This window comes from Elgaria multicarinata, chromosome 1, assembly GCF_023053635.1.
Source record: "Elgaria multicarinata webbii isolate HBS135686 ecotype San Diego chromosome 1, rElgMul1.1.pri, whole genome shotgun sequence".
Classification (NCBI taxonomy): Eukaryota; Metazoa; Chordata; class Lepidosauria; order Squamata; family Anguidae; genus Elgaria; species Elgaria multicarinata.
Window position 1 is genome coordinate 119,832,884 of NC_086171.1, and position 18,815 is coordinate 119,851,698.

Below are 18,815 nucleotides of genomic sequence, written 5' to 3' on the forward strand. Positions count from 1 at the left end.
ACAACGTGCAACATCAGCTGATACAGGTTGCTAAGCCCCTTGCCCGACTCCTCTGGGCTTTCCAATGTAATCCTACCCCCCTTTCTGCCTCTTCGCTCCCCCCGTCACAAAGGGGGCAGCGCCACGGTCCAGAGCATGAGCGAGGCACGGCCGGGGCCCTTGGTGGCCGGGTGGGAGACCACTCGCCTGCTGCGAGCCCAGGCCATGGCCTAATCTCATGCGAGCTGGGCGAGCGGCCCAAGGCTGACAGGAACCCCGGGGAGAGGGTCCGGATCATGAGTGAGGCATGGCCAGGGCCCTTGGTGGCCAGGTGGGAGGCCACTCGCCAAGGCTGACAGGAACCCCGGGGAGAGGGGGACACCTGCTCCCCCTCCCCTGACCTCCCTGCACCCCAGGTTTGCCAGATGGCACTGTAACGGCGGCCTCCAAGCAGCCCGCATCCCTACGATACTTAATAAACTTTAAGATATGCTACAATGGCGTATGTTACGCTGGGTATAGCATATATATATATATATATATATATATATATATATATATATATATATATGTATGTATTTCATATCCTACCCTGTCTTTCAGGAATGAGGCACTTTAGAGCTATTCTATTTTATACTTAGAACAGTTCTGCTAGCTGGATGTGGCCCCCAAGAAATCTTATCTGGCCTCTGGTAGCCTGCCAAAAGTAAGAAATAGAGACTACAGCTGTCTTGGGTTTTTAAATACGTTTGTATGCAATCTATTAATGCCCATATGTTTTTGTTCTGCTGTGCCTGACCATTAATGCTTCATGAACTGTAAAGTATTTACTGATAGATAGTACCAACCTTATTATGGAGCTGACCACTCCTGAGCCCAGACCACTGTCTTTAGCATTCCGTATCCCCCCAAATAACAAATGTTAGCCCTGTATGACACCCTACTGGTTCTCTATGCCCCTTGTATATCAACAGGAGCTGTCCTTTTTCATCAATGACCTTTGAATCGGGCCTTGGAGGATAAGAGGACCATTTAATAACCACCCCCCTTTATTAATCTTCAGAATGATGACAGCTTCAAAAGGTCATTCTGAAAGGATGGGAGGAAAGACATGGACCTTAACAACAGAGTAGTGCATTCAATTGGCTATTGGGAGTCTGAATGTGCATATGTGATCTATGGAAAAGCAGAAAAGTAAGGCCAGCAATCTCTCTCCTTCTCAATTGATCAAGAGTTGCCACTTGGTCTTTCTTTCTGTTTTTAAAAGTAGATTGTAAAAAGCTAGACAGGCTCCTCACTTCTATTATTTATATGTTTATATTTTTTTTATAAACTACCCTTCATTGTCAGGATCTACTTAAAATGTTTTCTGGAAGTCTGAGCCTCAGTGCAGGGCAATAGGAACTGTTTTTACACATTTGGATGATGTTAGATACAGTTAACCATTTATAACATGGTAATATGGTAACTGCAGGGACAAATCCCTGCTGGTGAAAAGCTGGTTGTCATCTGTAATGTCCAGCACTAGGGTCATGTCTTGACAATGATGCTTTTGCTGCTCATTCCTCAGCGATGATGTGAATGACACATCGTAGCAGCTATGGGGTGGAACGCTAAATCTTGATTGTAGGAGGGAGCACAGGGTTGCTGGCTGAAAAAGCTACAATGCTGGTATCAAGCCCACCCCATGCCCTCTGCCCGGTCTTCCCAGCTTACTGTGACATACCCTGGGCCTCGAACCTCCCCCAAGAATACTTCCAGCTTGAAACCAAAGTGAAGTCACCACCGACAGGTGGTGGAAAGAAGTTGGTGACCTCACAGCAAATCCACACTAAGGCCTTATCAAGACCTACCTGAAAGTCCGGGGCAGAGGAGGGGAGATCTCACTTTGGGATTAACGCAAGATCTCTCTCTCGTTTACACATAAAGCGCGACGACCTCAGGAAGAGAGGCGTAACACTACAGAGCATTACAATGGTTAGATTTAGCTTGTTTCCAAGCTAAATTTAATCTTTTGGGTATTCCGTAGCTGCTATGAACAAATTCTTTTGTAAATAATAATTAAATTTCAAGGGCAGTGGGGGTTGGGGAGGACTGCATGCAGCCCATGGGTCATTTGTTGCCTGCTCCTACTGAAACGGTTTGTGACGAACATTATTTACCCTGGATTTCCCTATCTTTCCCTCATATTGTAATTTTTGCCAGGCTAGCAGCTGGAAGCTAGACAGTTGCAATTTCAACTTGTGCAAACAAATATACTCATCCTCATGTCTATTTATAGTTCCTCCTGAGCCATATACAAAACTAGGTTATGAAAATAAGTCCATATTAAAAATTTTGGTGGCAAATACATAGGTAGTATTAGCTTAGCTAAATATGAAAGGAAGAGATTTTCAGGCGCATACACACAGAAGGATGCTTTCTTCAACCCAACGTATTTTGAATTGATTTCTTCTTCATGGAGTCTATTAATATGCAATCCTATACATATTTACTTAAAAGAGAATCCCATTGTGTGAAATGAGACCTACCCCCAGGTAAGTGTGCTGAACATTGTTTTAAAAGTGAGTTGCCCCTGGTGGTCTCTTCGTCCTTTCTTTCACTCCATTTGGGGCCTCTGTGCAGACCCCCTTCTTCTCTTTATATAAGGACTGCCCCATTTTCAATTGTTGAATTTGAGGGGTAGGAATTTTGGTGAGTTGGGTATGTGTGCGTGTGAAATTCTTTGAAAGGTTTTGAGGGAATTACAATTGCTGGCATGGTGGTTCTTTCTTTTCTATCTCTGTGTGTGTTAGCTTTGCCACTGGCTGTTGGTGGCTGCCATTTGGTGGCAGCCATTCCACCATCCCCCTGAATTCCCCAGATGCAGCAGCGTTCTGGGGAAAACAGGTGCCAGTTTGCCTGTCTTTTAAAGTATTGTTGCTTTTCCATTCCAATCCAAGCAGATGGCCAGATGTATTTTGAAATTAACATTTTCCACCAATGTGTCTCTCAAATGATCAGCAGTATAATAAAATGCATTATAATGGCCAGAAGGAATGAAATGTTTGAAGGACATGGCATATAATTAATATGAGAGTCACATGCCTACTCCATTGAGAGTATTTCATTCTGTTAAAACATTTAATTGACTTTTCCTTCACCAAGGAAGGGCAAGAGTGGAAATGCCAAATACACTCTCTCCTGGGATGTTTTAGAAGTTGCCGCCCAAAGTCTTTGTGGTGGGGTTGAAATGGAGGCCATTTGCTTCCATTTTTGTTGTGCTACTGCCATCATGTAGGTGCTGTGCGACTCCATTTTACCCAGAAAGCTTGCTTGTTAAAGGCTACTGTGACTGTAAGTAAGGAACTGGGTGAGGCACCAGGACAGAAGCCTTTGCTAGACCTGAAAATCCAGGGGAGATGTCACGTTTTGAATAACATGATGTGAATCTCACCCTCGTTTACATTAGGGGTGTGCATGGACCCCCCGCTCCGCTTCACTTCCAGATCCGCGATTTTCAGATTGGGGCGCTTCGCCCCGCCCCCGCTCCGCCCATTTCCGCTCCGCTCTACTCGGAGCTCCGGATCGGAGCTCCGTTTTTTCCCCCCATAGGGTTGCATTGAAAGATAAAAAAGTAAACAACTTTTTTTCTGTTCAAGTTAGAAACCTCACGTTTCGCACCATGACACCTCATGGACGTATACACACGCATGCCAAGTTTCAAGGCAATCCCATCATCCCCTGATTTTTGGGGAATTTATGAAAATCGGGCACCCCATTCAGACCCCTTTCCATAGCTCCGTCAATTTGCACGTTAGAAACCTCAAACTCGCCACCATGACAGCTTATCCATGTGTCCACATGGACGCCCAGACTCAAGGCAGTCCCATCATCCCCTGATTTTTGGCGGGGCTCTAACCTCTAACGCACCACCCATAACCCTAAGTCACACCCCTTTCAATAGCTCCATCAATTTGCATGTTAGAAACCTCAAACTCGGCACCATGATAGCTTATCCATGTGTCCACATGGACGCCAAGTTTCAAGGAAATCCCATCATCCCCTGATTTTTGGGGAATTTTTGAAAATCGGGCACCCCATTCAGACCCCTTTCGATAGCTCCGTCAATTTGCACGTTAGAAACCTCAAACTCGCCACCATGAAAGCTTATCCAGGGATACATACGCATGCTGAGACTCAAGGCAGTCCCATCATCCCCTGATTTTTGGGGAATTTATGAAAATCCAACACCCATTCACACCCCTTTCCAATAGCTCTGTCAATTTGCACGTTAAAAAAACCCCTCAAACTCACCACCATGACAGCTTATCCAGGGATACATACGCCGCACGCCGAGACTCAAGGCAGTCCCATCATCCCCTGTTTTTTGGCGGGGCTTAAACCTGCAGACATCTCAATGGGGCCATTTCAAAGGAAATCCCAACATGCCATGAATTGAGGAGTAGATATAAACCTATGAATCTTCTTCCACACTTGAAAAATGGATTTGGAACTTCCAAAACTGCAAGGGAGCGCAGGAAGGACTTCTCCCCTGAGTCAAAGCCAGACACACATAACATCCCTGCAAGGTGGGCAGGGGAGGAGTGAGGGAAGGCAGGCAGGCAGCAGACATTTCTGGGGGCATAAGGAAGTGAGCCAAGGATAAGCCAGTAATGCATATAAAATGGAATAAATAAATAAATAAATAAACGAAGGAGGGGTGGAATTAAAAGCAGCAGTGTTGCTCAATAAACAACAAGAAGAACTTTTTTAAAAAGGCTATATCTGTCTTTTACCAGCAATAGGGGGACGTACCCAGGGGAGGGGGAAGCAGCAGCTGCCAATTTGACTGGTGGTCAACCAGTCTTTTAAGAAGCAAGGCTGTCAGTTCAACTCATGAAAGCCATTGCTTCACCACAACAGAAAAGTGGAACTGTCACTTCAACTCATGATAGGCATCGCTCCACCACTAAGAGAAGTAGACCACTCACTTCAACTCAAGATAGCCATTGCTCCACCGGGTTACTCTCTTTGAAAGGCTCTGATGGCCTTCCAAGTACAGGAGAGAGTGAGGGCACGTCCACATGGGATGCCCTAGGGGAGCTCATCCCCTTGCACCACATCTTTTCAGTTGTTCCCCAAAGTTAGGGTGGGTAGCAGTGCTGTGTTTCTATCTCTTATTATTGGCTTAGTATATGATTTCAGGTTGTGTTTGTGCATTTGGTGGGGCTACTGTTTTAAAAAACACTGGGAAAAGTCCGTTCAGATTAAGAAAGAGAAGTTTCCCAGAATCCCAAGTTACCTGTTTTGCCTATCCCCTCCTCCAACTTTGGGATCATGTGATCATGACCGGGAGTTGACTCTGCCCCTCAGCAATCGAAAAGGTAATCTTTTTCCCGCCTTTACCGTACTTTTTAAAAAATTCTTCCGCATGACCCGCACCACACAGAGAGCTGAGAGTAGTCTCAAAATGACCCCCATCCACGACTCTCTGAGCACAAGAATTTTCAGAATGATAGCTTAAAAAACAACCCAGTTATCCCCGATTCTTTTCTGCAATGCAATCCTATGGGCGAAAACCGCCGTTTGACCCGCGCTGTCCCTGTTTGTAATGTTTGTTTACCCGATTTTTAAAAAAATATAGCACACGACCCGCACAACGCAGAGAGGTGAGAGTAGTCTCAAAATGACCCCCATCCACGACTGTCTAAGCACAAGAATTTTCAGAACGATGGCTTCAAAAACAACCCAGTTATCTATGGGCGAAATGTTTCAAGATGGCGATCGGAGCGGTCCGCCTGAAAGAGGAGCTCCAAAAAATGGTCGCTTCTCTTCGCCTTGCTTCTAGGGGTCCGCGGTCCGCTTCTACTCCGCCTCTGAGCAAGGCGGAGCAGGCCAATTCGCTCCTGCTTCTGCGCTTCTAATCGGAGCGGAGCACATACCTAGTTTACATGCAAGGTGCAACGAGCTCAAGAGGAGAGGCATTGCACCCACCATTTTTAAAATTTTCTTAAAGAGCAAAAAGGTAAGTTGTTGTTTTTTTAAAAAAAAATGATTTCCCCACTCACCCCCACCCTAGCCCCGATGGGCGCAGTGCTCCTGAGGAGCGCTGCACCCCATGCGCGGCTCTTGGCTCCTCGTGAGTAATCACACGGAGCCAGGAAAAGCCACGAAAACGGGCCACATGCTCACAGTCTCAGGCTCAGCCTGAGACCACGGGAAAAACCAGGCCCAAAGTGTAGGGCTTTATCCCGGGTCCAGGGAGGGATGATCCCTCCCTGAGCCTGGGATCCCCTGTGCGTCATCTGGATGCACAGGGGCGATCCCGGGTATCAGCATGAGATAACCGCTAGTCTAGCTAAGGCCTTAGTCAAACATCGAAGCCCTTCTTTTTACAAAACTTAAGGATTTATTAGTAACAACTTAACCATTAACACACTGTGAGTCCCTGAGTTATCTCAACTCCGAAATGACTGTCCAGCCGTTCCTGCAGGGCTCTGCACTTTGCCCAGGTAAACTTCCTGATGCTGCTCCTGAAATGCTGTTCACACTGTGACAGGCCGCCAAACTCCCTGCTTCTTATAGCCATTCTGTCCAACGTTGCCTTCTCTTTCTTGTCTTCCCAAAATCTCTCGATTTTGGGGATGTCACACTACCCCTAAGGGGGAGGCGGTGTTAAAAAAAATTGAAATGATATTTTCTCTCTGACGTGGAATTCATTTTTCCTTGGAGGGGGCGCTGTTTCACACAAATGGCTTCCCCATTTCAAACTGAGGTATTTCACACCAGCATAGGGAGGGCTCGTAGCTTAGTGATAGAACACTTGCTTTGCCTGTAAAAGGTGCCAGTTCCAAGCCCTGGTTTCTCCATGTAGGGCTAGGAAAGAATCCCACCTGAAACCCTGCAGCCAACTTGTATTGGCAGTACTGGGCTTAGATGGACTGGCTCTGTACAAGGCAGTTTCCCATTTTTCTTATACGTAGACACTGGTTGTACAAATTGACGCTTAATGATAGACCCAAGTAGCCAACTGATAGGCCTTACTTTAGGAATCCTATTCTATGATTTCACCCAGCAATAAAGGTTATGGAATATTTAATATCTGCTTGTAGCTTTCCTTGTTAAACAAAACCCTGCTTTTTGTAGACTAATTAGAGACTGTGCAGGTGACAGTGAGGAAGCATTGGACTATAGCTACGCCTGCTCCAGGTTTTTGAAGGCCCTTGGACAAAACACTCTCAATGTCCCCGTTCCTTAGTGGCTCTACCTTCTCACCACCATTGTCAGTGGCTGCAATTGCTGCTCATCCTTTCTCATCATTGCTACCTCTTGCTTGCTTAACAGGCAGAGAGCCAGTGAGCAAGTAGGCAGTAGCATCTACTGCTCTTCCTTCAACCACCATTACTGTCTGGCCTAGGGCGAGAAGCAAGCAAGTTGCAATGGTGAAGAGGAGGAGAAATTCCAGGGGGCTCTTGTCCGTAGGCCCCTGCTGGGGTGTGGGCCCTCGGCAAGTGGCTGACCATGCCCACCCTAATGCCCGCCCTTTGCAGAAAAACTGACATGTTTCAATGGGGGTATTATCTAAAACCCATAATTATCTATAATGCAAGTTAACCTTCTTACCTGTGTGAGGTGAAACCTGCTACTCGATGCACTGCCAAAGTTAAGTAGGGAAATCACTGTAACAAGCCATCTACACAGAACTTTCCTGGATGGTAACTATCTAGACGCCTGCAGGAACAACCTGTTTTCCATCCCATCACCACTGGAAGTACATACAACAGGCACAAGGGATGGGGCCTTTTAGGTGATAACACCAAAATTGTGGGAAGCCCTTTGTGAGGAGATCCACAATACTTGAGAGCCCTCCGTTAGGAGATCCACAATGCTCCTTCATTTACTTGATTTGAGGTTTTGAAGATCAGATAAGCTTCTAACACTTAAATATTCTGCACTTTTCCCAGTTTTAAAATTAGGTTCATTCTTTGTGCCTTGATGTTAGTTTTAATTAGGGGTGTACACGGACCCCCCCGCTCTGCCCCGCGGGCCGATCCGAAAATTTCGGATTGGCCCGCTCCGCGCCGCTCTGCCCATACTCCGCTCCTCTTCGCCACGGAGCTCCGGCTCCGAATCGGAGCTCCGCAGTGGAGGGGAATGGCACCAGGTAAGGCTGGGAGAGGAGGGCGGGGGGGTTATTACAGGGCCCTGCCGCCGTCGCTGCCCGTGCGGCAACGGCGGCAGAGCCCGGTAAGGGACCAAGGGGGAGGGGGCCCTTACCTGCCTCCGTCCACGGTCCCTCGGCTTCTTCAATTGAGCCCGCGGTTCAACCAGGAAGTCTGGGCTGCAAGTGCGGCCTAGACTTCCTGGTGGAACCGCGGGCTCAATTGAAGAAGCCAAGGGACCGCGGATGGACACAGGTAAGGGAGAGGAGGGGGGTTTACCGGGCCCTGCCGCTGTCGCCGCATGGGTGACAGCGACAGCGGCAGGGCCCGGTAAACCCCACTTACCTTTCTGGTGGAGCTTCGGATCGAGGCGAAGGATCTGCCTTCACCTCGATCCTCTTCGCCACGCTCCGCCGGCCCCCCAATCCTCTTCGCCTCCGCCTTAAGGGCAGGAGAAGCCCCCCGCTCCGCTCCTGCTTCTCCAGTTCGAGGAGAAGCGGAGCACATCCCTAGTTTTAATTATATGTGACTGCTACAGTTTATTTGGTTCTTTAACAGTGCTTTTAGTGTAGAAAAGCAGGTTATAAATGGAATTATTATTAATACTAGAAACCACATGGCTAGTTACGAATGGGCTGATAGGGTAATAATCAAAATAATTATTTTGATGTCTGGGGATATCTTTTTGACAGCAGAAAGAAGCAGGGCTTTTTCTGTCATAGCCCCAAGGTTCTAGAATGGCTTCCTGATGGAGCATGTCATTATGACTCCTTGCTTACACTCTGGGAAGTTTTTTTTTTTTTAACAAGTGTTTGCTGTTTTGAGAGCTTTTTACCTGCTGCTCACTTGTTTATTATTTTAATGCAGGTTACTTCCAACTGCTGCTTTGTTATTTTTTATTTATTTTTATTTTATTTAAGCATTTTTATGCCGCCATTCAGCCAAAAAAGGCTCTCACGGCGGCTTACAAAAGTATTTCTTGACAGTCCCTGCCCACAGGCTTACAATCTAAAAGACATGACACAAAAGGAAAGGGGATTGGGAGGGAGGAGGAGGAGGGGGGAAAGGAAAGCAAACTCAGGCACTACAATCTTAGTTGGAAAGTTCAGCAGTTACAGGAGACAGCAGGAGGGAGGGGGCTCTCAGCTGGAGCTGGACCCAGGCACGGTGGAGAGGTGCCTGGCTGCTGCTTCCTCCCTCACTGGTGGCCTCTGCAGTGACAGTTGGTAGCAGGAGGGAGGGGGCTCTGAGCTGGAGCTGGACCCAGGCACGGTGGAGAGGTGCCTGGCTGCTGCTTCCTCCCTCACTGGTGGCCTCTCCAGAGACAGTTGGTAGACAGTTATTGCCATCTGGGGTGACAATGTGTTCCAAGTTTTAGCATATTAGGTTTTAAACTTATTTGTAAGCCACCTCAATCCTGTGGGAGAGGCAATGCATGAAATATAATGCAAATAAAATAAATGACTGTGTTTTCCCAATGCTATTTCAGAAGCAATGTTGAGCGTTGTTTAATTGTGATTGTATTTCTCAGTTCGCAAAATATTCATGCCTTTTTCTCTAAAACAATTGTTTCATGAACTTCAAAAGCCCTGCTCTAGATCCCATCACCACTGAAAGTATGGTGTGGTGTGGAAGATACATGGGACTGTTTTCTCGTTTTTTGTTTTTGTTTTTGCTTTTCACATTATGTTTGCATTATATCCAAAGCCACCCACAATGCATAAAATAGCTGTTAATAGTTCCTAAATATATGGAAGTACTTAAAGATGTGAGCAATTTCTCTGCAATTCTTGAAACTTAATAATGACTTCTTCCACTTCCAATTTCAAAAATGTAATAAAGATTCTTGGAACTGATGATATCACCGTTTATTGCCGTTCCTATAGCAAGCTCCTTGGGTGGACTAGATTTCATTTTTTAGTGCTTACTCTGTTTCCCCAAATTTCATTATGCTTTATGTAAAGACACTTGGGAATCACTCATTCACTCACTCACTTGGCAGAATAGTGTATTTTCATGAGATAGAAATTAGATATTCATCCTGTGTCTAAATATTCATAAATTGCAGAATGCTAAGTGCAACAATATGGCTATTCTCAAAAGTCAGATTTCCCCTGCCTCTTTATTTTATATTCCAAGTCATACTAAAATCAGATGCATGCTTACCTTTGAGTAAACCCCATTGAACAGAGAGAGACTTATGTCTGAGTAAACAAACACATATAGAACTGACTTTTAATAATGTGATCACTCAGAAGCTTTTTTTTGAGTCTAAAAGAGCAAACTGGAAAGAAGTGCTTTGCAACCCTATGCTTACTTCTGAGGTCTTATTTCTGTTTACTCAGAAGTAAGTCTCTCTCTGTTCAATAGGGTTTACTCAAAAGTACGCATGCGTGGGATTTTAGTATGACTTGGATGTAAATGCAGTTGAAATCAATGGGATTTACTCTTGAGTAAGGGAACAGCAGATCTGTAGTTTATGAACTTGAAGATGCACAGCTTCACATAATCAAAGCCAAGGAAGATCCATCTTTTGCATTTGTGGACTACTAGGAAAATGGGTTTAATGGGGGGAAATTTAAAAAAAAATCATAAAAATCAAGAGATGAACCAATATGATTCAAACTTGGCAAGCTGAAAGTCCTCATTATGACCTATCAGTGTCCCAATTTTGATCTCTATATCTTTAACACTTACCCAGATGTAAGCATTTTTTTAAATTTCCATTTTAAAAATCCTTAAAATCAAAGGATGACCCAATCTGATTCAAACTTGTGGTGGCTAAAGCCCTCCTTAAGAGCTATCACTGTGCTAATTTTGATCTCTTTATCTTTAAAAATGAAGGAGCTGCCAGCAAGGGGGGGTGCATGTTCCGCATTTCTTTTAAGGTGAACATGCCTATTCAGGAATAAGTACATAGACTTAAATGGGGCCTCTCTCCCTCCCCCTTCACGGTTGAGCAGAGAACCTCCCCACCCTCCTCTTTTGTTAGCAAGACCGCCCTTAGACACCCACACCTACACACACAAAGCACTGGATGGTTGGATAGAACGCAACGATAGTAATACAGAGAGGGAGGAGCACATTTATTTTGCAGGGAGGGAAAGTAACCCAGACTTTCCCAGCTCTGAGTGGAAAGTTTCCCTTCCTCTAGCAAAACATGCTTCCTCCAACAGAAGGAGCCTTCCTCCATCAGATAAAGGCTTTCTCTCTTGAACGAAGTGTCTTCCACTGAAGGAAGGGAAACTTTGGATCCAACCCTTTATACAGACTTTGTTCATATTCAATCCAAACTTCATTTTATGACAGATTGCCTTTAAAGTAGGGATGTGCTCCGCTTCTCCTCAAACCGGAGAAGCAGGAGCGGAGTGGGGGGGCTTCGTCTACCCTTAAGGCGGAGGCGAAGAGAGTCAGGGGGGCTGCGGATCGAGGTGAAGAGGATCGTCTCAATCCGGAGCTTCGCCTGAAGGTAAGTGGGGGGGAGGGGGACTAATCTGGCGCTGCCGGCACCGCCATCCATGCGGCGGCGGCAGCACCAGGTAAAGGAGCAGGGAGGAGGGACACTTACCTTCCTCCGTCGCTGGCTTCAATTGAGGCCCCGGTTGAAGCCGGAAGTGAAGGCCGAGGCCTCTTCCGGCTTCAACCAGGGCCTCAATTGAATCCCGTGAGGGAGGATGGTAAGGGGGCGGGGGCTGGGGCTGGGGCCGGGGCGGGGGCCTGGCCTACCTGGCACCGCCGGCGCCGCCATCCATGCAGCAGCGGCGGCGCCAGGTAAGGGAGCAGGGAGGAGGGACGCTTACCTTCCTCCATCGCCGGCTTCAATTGAGGCCCCGGTTGAAGCTGGAAGTGAAGGCCGCAGCCTCTTCCGGCTTCAACCGGGGCCTAAATTGAATCCCGCGATGGAGGAAGGTAAGGGGGCGGGGTGGGTGGGTGGTTTCTCTTGCGCCACTGCTGCCACCGCCGCCATCCATATAGTGAGGTTTTGAAGATCAGATAAGCTTCTAACACTTAAATATTCCGCACTTTTCCCAGTTGGATTTTCCGGATCAGACCACGAAGCGGATTGGGGGGTCTGTGCACACCCCTACTTTAAAGGAATGCTTTACAAAACTTTTTTTAAAAAAGTGATTTAACTTCTAAATGCCAGTGACCTTCTCTGGAACTTTAGTGAGAAGTTGATTTGCTACCTTTAGTCTCATGGCAGACCTCAAATTGTTAGTAACCCAAGTGCCATCCTGTGATTCACAGGTGCAGTGGATTTTGTCCACACGTAGTCAAATCCAAAATGGTATCATTGTAGGAGTGATGGATGCTACCATCTTGTGTGTGTGGTGTGTGTGGGGGAGGGTAACGTGGACATTCCATACTTTGCGAGTTTTATTTGAAGCTGTACAGAACATAACCAGTCAAAAATGGCAACATCTATCAGTTTCACCAGAGGCTTCAGAGGTTTGCAAGAGTAAAACATTGGAAGGGTGTGTGTGTGTGTGTGTGTTGCATGAGCCAGACATATGTGCAACCACATTCTCCAGATGGTCTCCATTTATTTCTAGATGTCAGGTTTTAAATAGCAATGTCACCAAACCTTGGAATTAGTCAGCTCATAAGTCAAATCTATTAAGTTCATAATTCTCAAATATATAACAAGACCTGACTTCATTCCAAGGAACTTTAATACATTTGTAATTCAAAACAAGACTGATTATGAATTAATTTATACTAGCTTGACTCACGCAGAAAGCATCTGCGCACTAGTATTTTATTTCTTAGTATCATATTTTTCCAGCTTTCCTGCAAACACTCAGAGAAGCTGGGTGCAAGGCTGACAAGGGCCGTGTCTTGATGACGGTGCATCGTCACCGCGAGCCCTCAATCCCCCGCATTTTCCCCTCCTCCCGGTTATCTGCACAGCAAGGAGCGCAACTGCGGGTTTTTTTTAGGAAGGAGACTGCACATCATTGCATGGGCACATCCCCGCATTGTTTCCCTCCTCTCCTCTCCACCCCACCCCCACCCCCGCCCGAAAACAAAGGAGGAAAGTCAGCGCTCCTTTTTTTTTTTTTGCCTATTTGGGGTTAATGCACAGAGGTGCAGAGGCGACCGGCTTGCTCAGATGCTATTGTCTTTTCTTTCTTTAACCGTGCTTCTCCACTGCCCTGGGAAGGTGCATAGGTGGCCCAGAGGCCAGGACTCTTGCTAGGTGGCCCCTTCGCCACGCTCGGCTCCAGGTTGTTGTTTTTTAAAAACACTTTTACTTAATTGTACTGGCCTTCAGATGCATAGAGGATATTTTTCAGCCTGAGGGCCACATTGGCTCTGGACAAGCAGGTCGGGGCCACAGTTCAAAGTGGCACATGGCCTCTCTGTACACCCATTTACACACTCACATATGCAAACACCCCATTCACCCAATCACATACACATGCTCTTTACGTCTTTTACGTTCACACACCATCACACTCCACATGGAAAGGCAGTGAGCTGCCCATCAAGGGAGAGATCACTCTATTCGCCTATCACTGCTGTATGGCAAGAAAAGGTTTCCTATTTACACCATTCAGCGGGGGAAAGTTCTCACCTCTGATCAGCTGCTGACTGGGGTTAAGAGCTTCTCTGACTGAGGAGAGGAGGTGAGCCTGGAGAGAGGGGTCAGAGCCTGGGAAAGAAGCGAGTCGGCTGGATGGGGATCTCCTGAGAGCCATAACCAGCCTTCAGGCTGGAGGTTCCCCATGCCTGCTTTAGTTACCCTATGACAAGAGTAGTCTCCTATTCCTTGACAGAGTCAGCATTAGCAACATGTTCACTCCCCCTGCAATGCCAAAGAGGCATTATTATTGATGAAGTATCTGCTTCTGCTTCCTCCACCCATTGCTCCACCTCCATGTTGAACTACTTGCCTAACAAAGCAAATGTGACAACAGCCAATCAGAGAAGGCCACATGGTACACATGTGACATTCCCTGCCCTGCCCTCTTTTGTATCTGGTTACTCTAGTAACCAGATACAGCTTTAACTGTTGTGATGAAGAGGGAATTGCACCAGGTGCTGCATGCATACAAAATGACACCTCCTGAAATTCCCTTTTCAATACAACTGTTAAAGATACAGGAGCCCGGTCCTCCTTGTCGTATGGTCACCCTATTTAATTAAATTGATAAAACCACATTAACAAGCATTTGGTAATATTCAAAATAGTTTACAGCAGTTAAAAGACCACATTGTAGTAAAAATGTTGGATCAGTGTTAAATTATTTTCATGGATATGGAACCTACAGATCATAGAATGAATTGCCCAAAGTGTCTTAAGGAATTTGTTGCCTACTCAGGATTTTGTTACGTATCTGAGCCTTAAGCTATTTCCCCTAGGACATATCTGCTCTTCAACTGCCCCAAATAACAAAACATATTAATATTATTCTGCACAGATGCATTTTATGCTTCTATTATTAAGTGCTCAGTGGTAACCCACCCACCCCTGAACTCTATTTGGCATGAATTTGACATAAATCACAGTACAGTATGATAGCACATGTAGGATCAATAACCCCTTCGCCCACCACCCACTCACCCTGCTTTCTCCATTCCTGCTTCAGAGACTCACCGTAAAATCAGTAGGATACTTCAGAGCTAAGACGCTGCTCCTTGAAAACAAGGTGGTAAAACAAGCATATGTGTATATCAAACTACTAACCAGTACAAACACTGAAGCATGAAGCTATACTACTACATTCAGGAAAACAAAACCCAGTTTTCATAAATTGCCCACTTTTCCGATTTTGTTTTACACATTCTGAAGAAAAATAGAACGGTTTTAGGACCATATCACTGTCAGAAGCATACCTGCTTCGCTTTGTTTCTGTTTTCACAGCACTTGACTACTGAGTCCCACTTCATTTTGTTTTGATGCCATTCACCAAGGATTCAGCCCTGAGCCTGGATGTCCAGTTTTCAGCAGTGGTCAGGTAGTTAAAGCTAGTGTGCCTGTTGCACCCGTTCCTAGAGATGTCTGACCTGGCCACGGTGACACATGCCTTAGTTACATCCCGATTGGATGTGCTCTACGTGGGGCTGCCTTTGAAGAGTGTTCGGAAACTTCAGCTGATTCGAAGAGCTGCAGCCAGATTGTTGACTGGGGCTGGTTACAGGGAGCATTCAACTCCCCTGTTAAAACAGCTCCACTGGCTTCCAGTTGGTTTCCGAGCACAATTCAAAGAGCTAGTTATGACCTATAAAGCCCTATATGGCTCAGGTCCAAGTTATCTAAAAGACCAAATTCTCCCTTACGAGCCTGTCCATCCTCCAGGGAAAGCCCTTCTCTCAGTCCCAGCACCATCACGCCTGGTGTGAACATGGGAGTGGGCCTTCTTGGTGGCTACCCCGGGGCTCTGGAACTCCCTTTCCAGGGAAGCTAGACTGGCTCCCTCCCTGGTGTGTTTCTGATGCAGGCTAAAACTTTTCTGTTCTGGCTGGCCTTTTGGGGGTATTCTGGACCTCTGCTTATGCACTGTTTATATATTTGATTTTTAAAAAAATACATATTCACATTTTAAATGTTTTTAAATGTTTTAATATTGTAGCATGTTTTGATTTTAATTTTAATTTTTTGTATATCTCTATCTGTTTTGTAAAGCCTCCTTGAGTCCCAGTATTGGGAAAGAGGTGGGATATAAATAAATATAATAAATAAATAAATAAATAAATAAATAAATAATTTTTGTAGTGTCTGCTGTTGCTGTGCCAGTGCCACTGAATTTGTCCCCAAATTTCAGCAGCACAGTGGCTAAAAAAGCAGCCATTTTCCTTTCAAGCAAGGTGTGTGGGGAGCACAGACCTCGTTTGCCTGTGAAATTGCACTGCCAGAATCCTCTCAGGGGACCTGCAACAGCATGGGGAAAGTTACCAGGTTTGTGTGGCAAGCTAAAGTGGGTGGGATGGTGATGCTGTCAAGGGGTGGGAGGGGCTTCAGAGTGTTGTTATCTGGCTCACTGGGCTTGGTTTCAGGGGATCCAGACCCTGGACCAGAAGAGGTCCCCCCCCACAAGTTTTAACTCTGCATGGTTATAGTGCTGGAGATTGGAGAGCCAGTGTGGTGTAGTGGCTAAAGTGTTGGACTGGGACACAAGAGATCTAGGTTCTAGTCCCCACTCGGCCATGGAAACCCACTGGGTGGCTTTGGGCCAGTCAAAGTCTCTCAGCCCAACCTACCTCACAGAGTTGTTGTTATGTGGATAAAATGCAGAAGAGGAGGATTATGTACACCCCTTTGAGTTCCTTGAAGGAAAAAAGGTGGGATATAAATGCAATAAATAAATAAATAAATAAATAAATAGGCTAGGGAGACCTGGGTTCAAATTCCCACCCAGCCAGCTCATTCAATGACAATAAGCCACTCATTTTTTCTCAGCCTAGCCAACATCATAGGGTTTTAATAAGGATGAAGGGTGAGGAGAACCCTTTTCAACCCCTCACCCAGAATGTTCAAGGCCCCTGGTCTAGCAGCCATGTCTTCTTCTCATTTTTACTCTAGAGTAGGCACAGGGAGATGATCTGGATCATGAAAGACCCCCCTTTTTTCTTTTTTTTTAATTCTTATTTAATACTTCAAACAATACATCAATACAAAATAAAACAATACTACATAATACACAATAATATAAAATAAACATTTGATAACATTGTAAGGAAGGGGTTAAGTGTACAAAGAATTGCTGTTTTTAAGAATTTTACTCATTGTCTATTGTCTGTTATAGAATTGCAGAAGTACCGCTTATCTCTCCACCTGGCCGTGGGCGTGAGGCCATCTCCTGGCTCCGTCAAGGCGAGAGAAGTGGCCTTGGGGTAATTTGCATCTGTGAAGGGAAAAAATGGCCCATCTGGAGGGAGGGGGGAGTAGAATAGCTGAGTGGCCATAAAAGTCTACCAAACGTGGGGCCTGGCGCCTGAGCTGAAGGACACCTGGCTGGGGAAGTATATTCTGTAACAATGTATTAGTTTGCTGGTATTTGGGTTCAGGGTGTTATTTCTGTATCAATTTTAGTAGCTAATCTGATGTGTTGCTTGCCTCTTACCCTTCCAATTTCAATAAAGGATTGGGCCTAACCTAATTTGAGAGCTGTGTGCTTTATTCCGAGATCTGTGCAAAATCCAGTGGACAGCCGGTATGGCTGAGTGTGGTTTCCTTTACAAACATATATTCTAACTTAATTCTCTTAACATAATCATACTTAACATAAAAGTGCTCCCCCCAACCACGGGATCTTATTCATGTTTCCAAAATCTCATTGCTTCCTCTAGAGGTGTTTTCCCTCTCCCCTTTGATAATACAAATTCTAGAAACTGTTTCCATATTCCCTCAAAATCATTCATTTTTATCATTCCTCTTCTAACTTTTATATTACATGTTAATTTATCGTTAATAGCAATATCCCATATTTCTTTATACCAATCTTCTACATGATAATCCCCTTGAACCTTCCAGTTCCTAGATATCATTAATCTTGCTGCTGTTAACAAATTCGTTATCAATTCTTTTGTCTCTTTATTACAATTCAGTTCTCCATATAATGATAACAATGCCACTATAGGTGTCTCTTCAATCTCCATTCCTAAAATTTCTTTTATCTCATTAAACACCATTTAAAATGAAAGACCCCCTTGCCCCCCCCCCCCACTAGAGTCCCAATCCAGATTGGGGCCCTGGACCTATCCTAGAGTAAAAATGAAATAAAGACACAGATGTGAGACACACTTTCGAAGTAATGTCTGTTTTGGCCCACAGAGATTGCCTATTGGGAATTGGGAATTATGAAACAGAGGCCTTAGGTAGACCTACCTCATAGTGCGCGACGGAGGAGGGAAGATCTCGCGTTGTGATTAACGCGAGATCCCTCCTCCATTTACACACGATGCGCGATGACCTCAGAAGGAGAAGCATCATGCCCGCCATTTAAAAATTTTTCTTAAAGAGATAGCAGCGCACGAATGCTCATGTGCTAAAGGTAAGTGTTTTTTAAAATTTAAATTAATTTTCCCACTCCCCCCACTTTTCCCCCATTGGGTGCGGCTCCTGGCTCTGTGCGAGGAATCACACAGAGCTGGGTCAACCCATGGCAACAGGTCACATGTTCCACCATCTCGACCGCAGAAAACCAGGCCCAAAGTGTAGGGTTCTATCCTGGGGCAAGGGAGGGATGATCCCTCCATGGTCCCGGGATCCCCTGTGTGTCATGTGGATGCACAGGGACGATCCCAGGGTTCACCCTGGGATAAAGCCCTGTCTAGCTAAGGCCAGAGAATGAGAGACGCTTCACTTTGCTTCTGAAATTTCTGGCCTCATCACAGATGTGTGTCCTTTTCCATCCTCTCTGATTTACATAGCCCATCCTGACTTCTCGTCTGGAGAAGATTCTTTAGAACTGTTCTCTTTCATCTCTTTTCTGTTTCAAGCATGTAAGGGCTGCTGTTTATTTGTGTTTGTAAGATCCTGAGTGAAGTTTAGGTGAAGTCCTTGGGATTGTACACTTTTAAATTCCAGAACAATAAACAGAGTTTCATGGATCTAATATGCATTACGTTTTAATAAAATAACTATTTGGGGTTTGCTATGTTTTTTGTTTTGTTTTTAAAGCTAAGGCAAATCCATGCTTTAGAGACTTTCAAAATGAAGAACAATAAAACACTGTCTAATCGCTC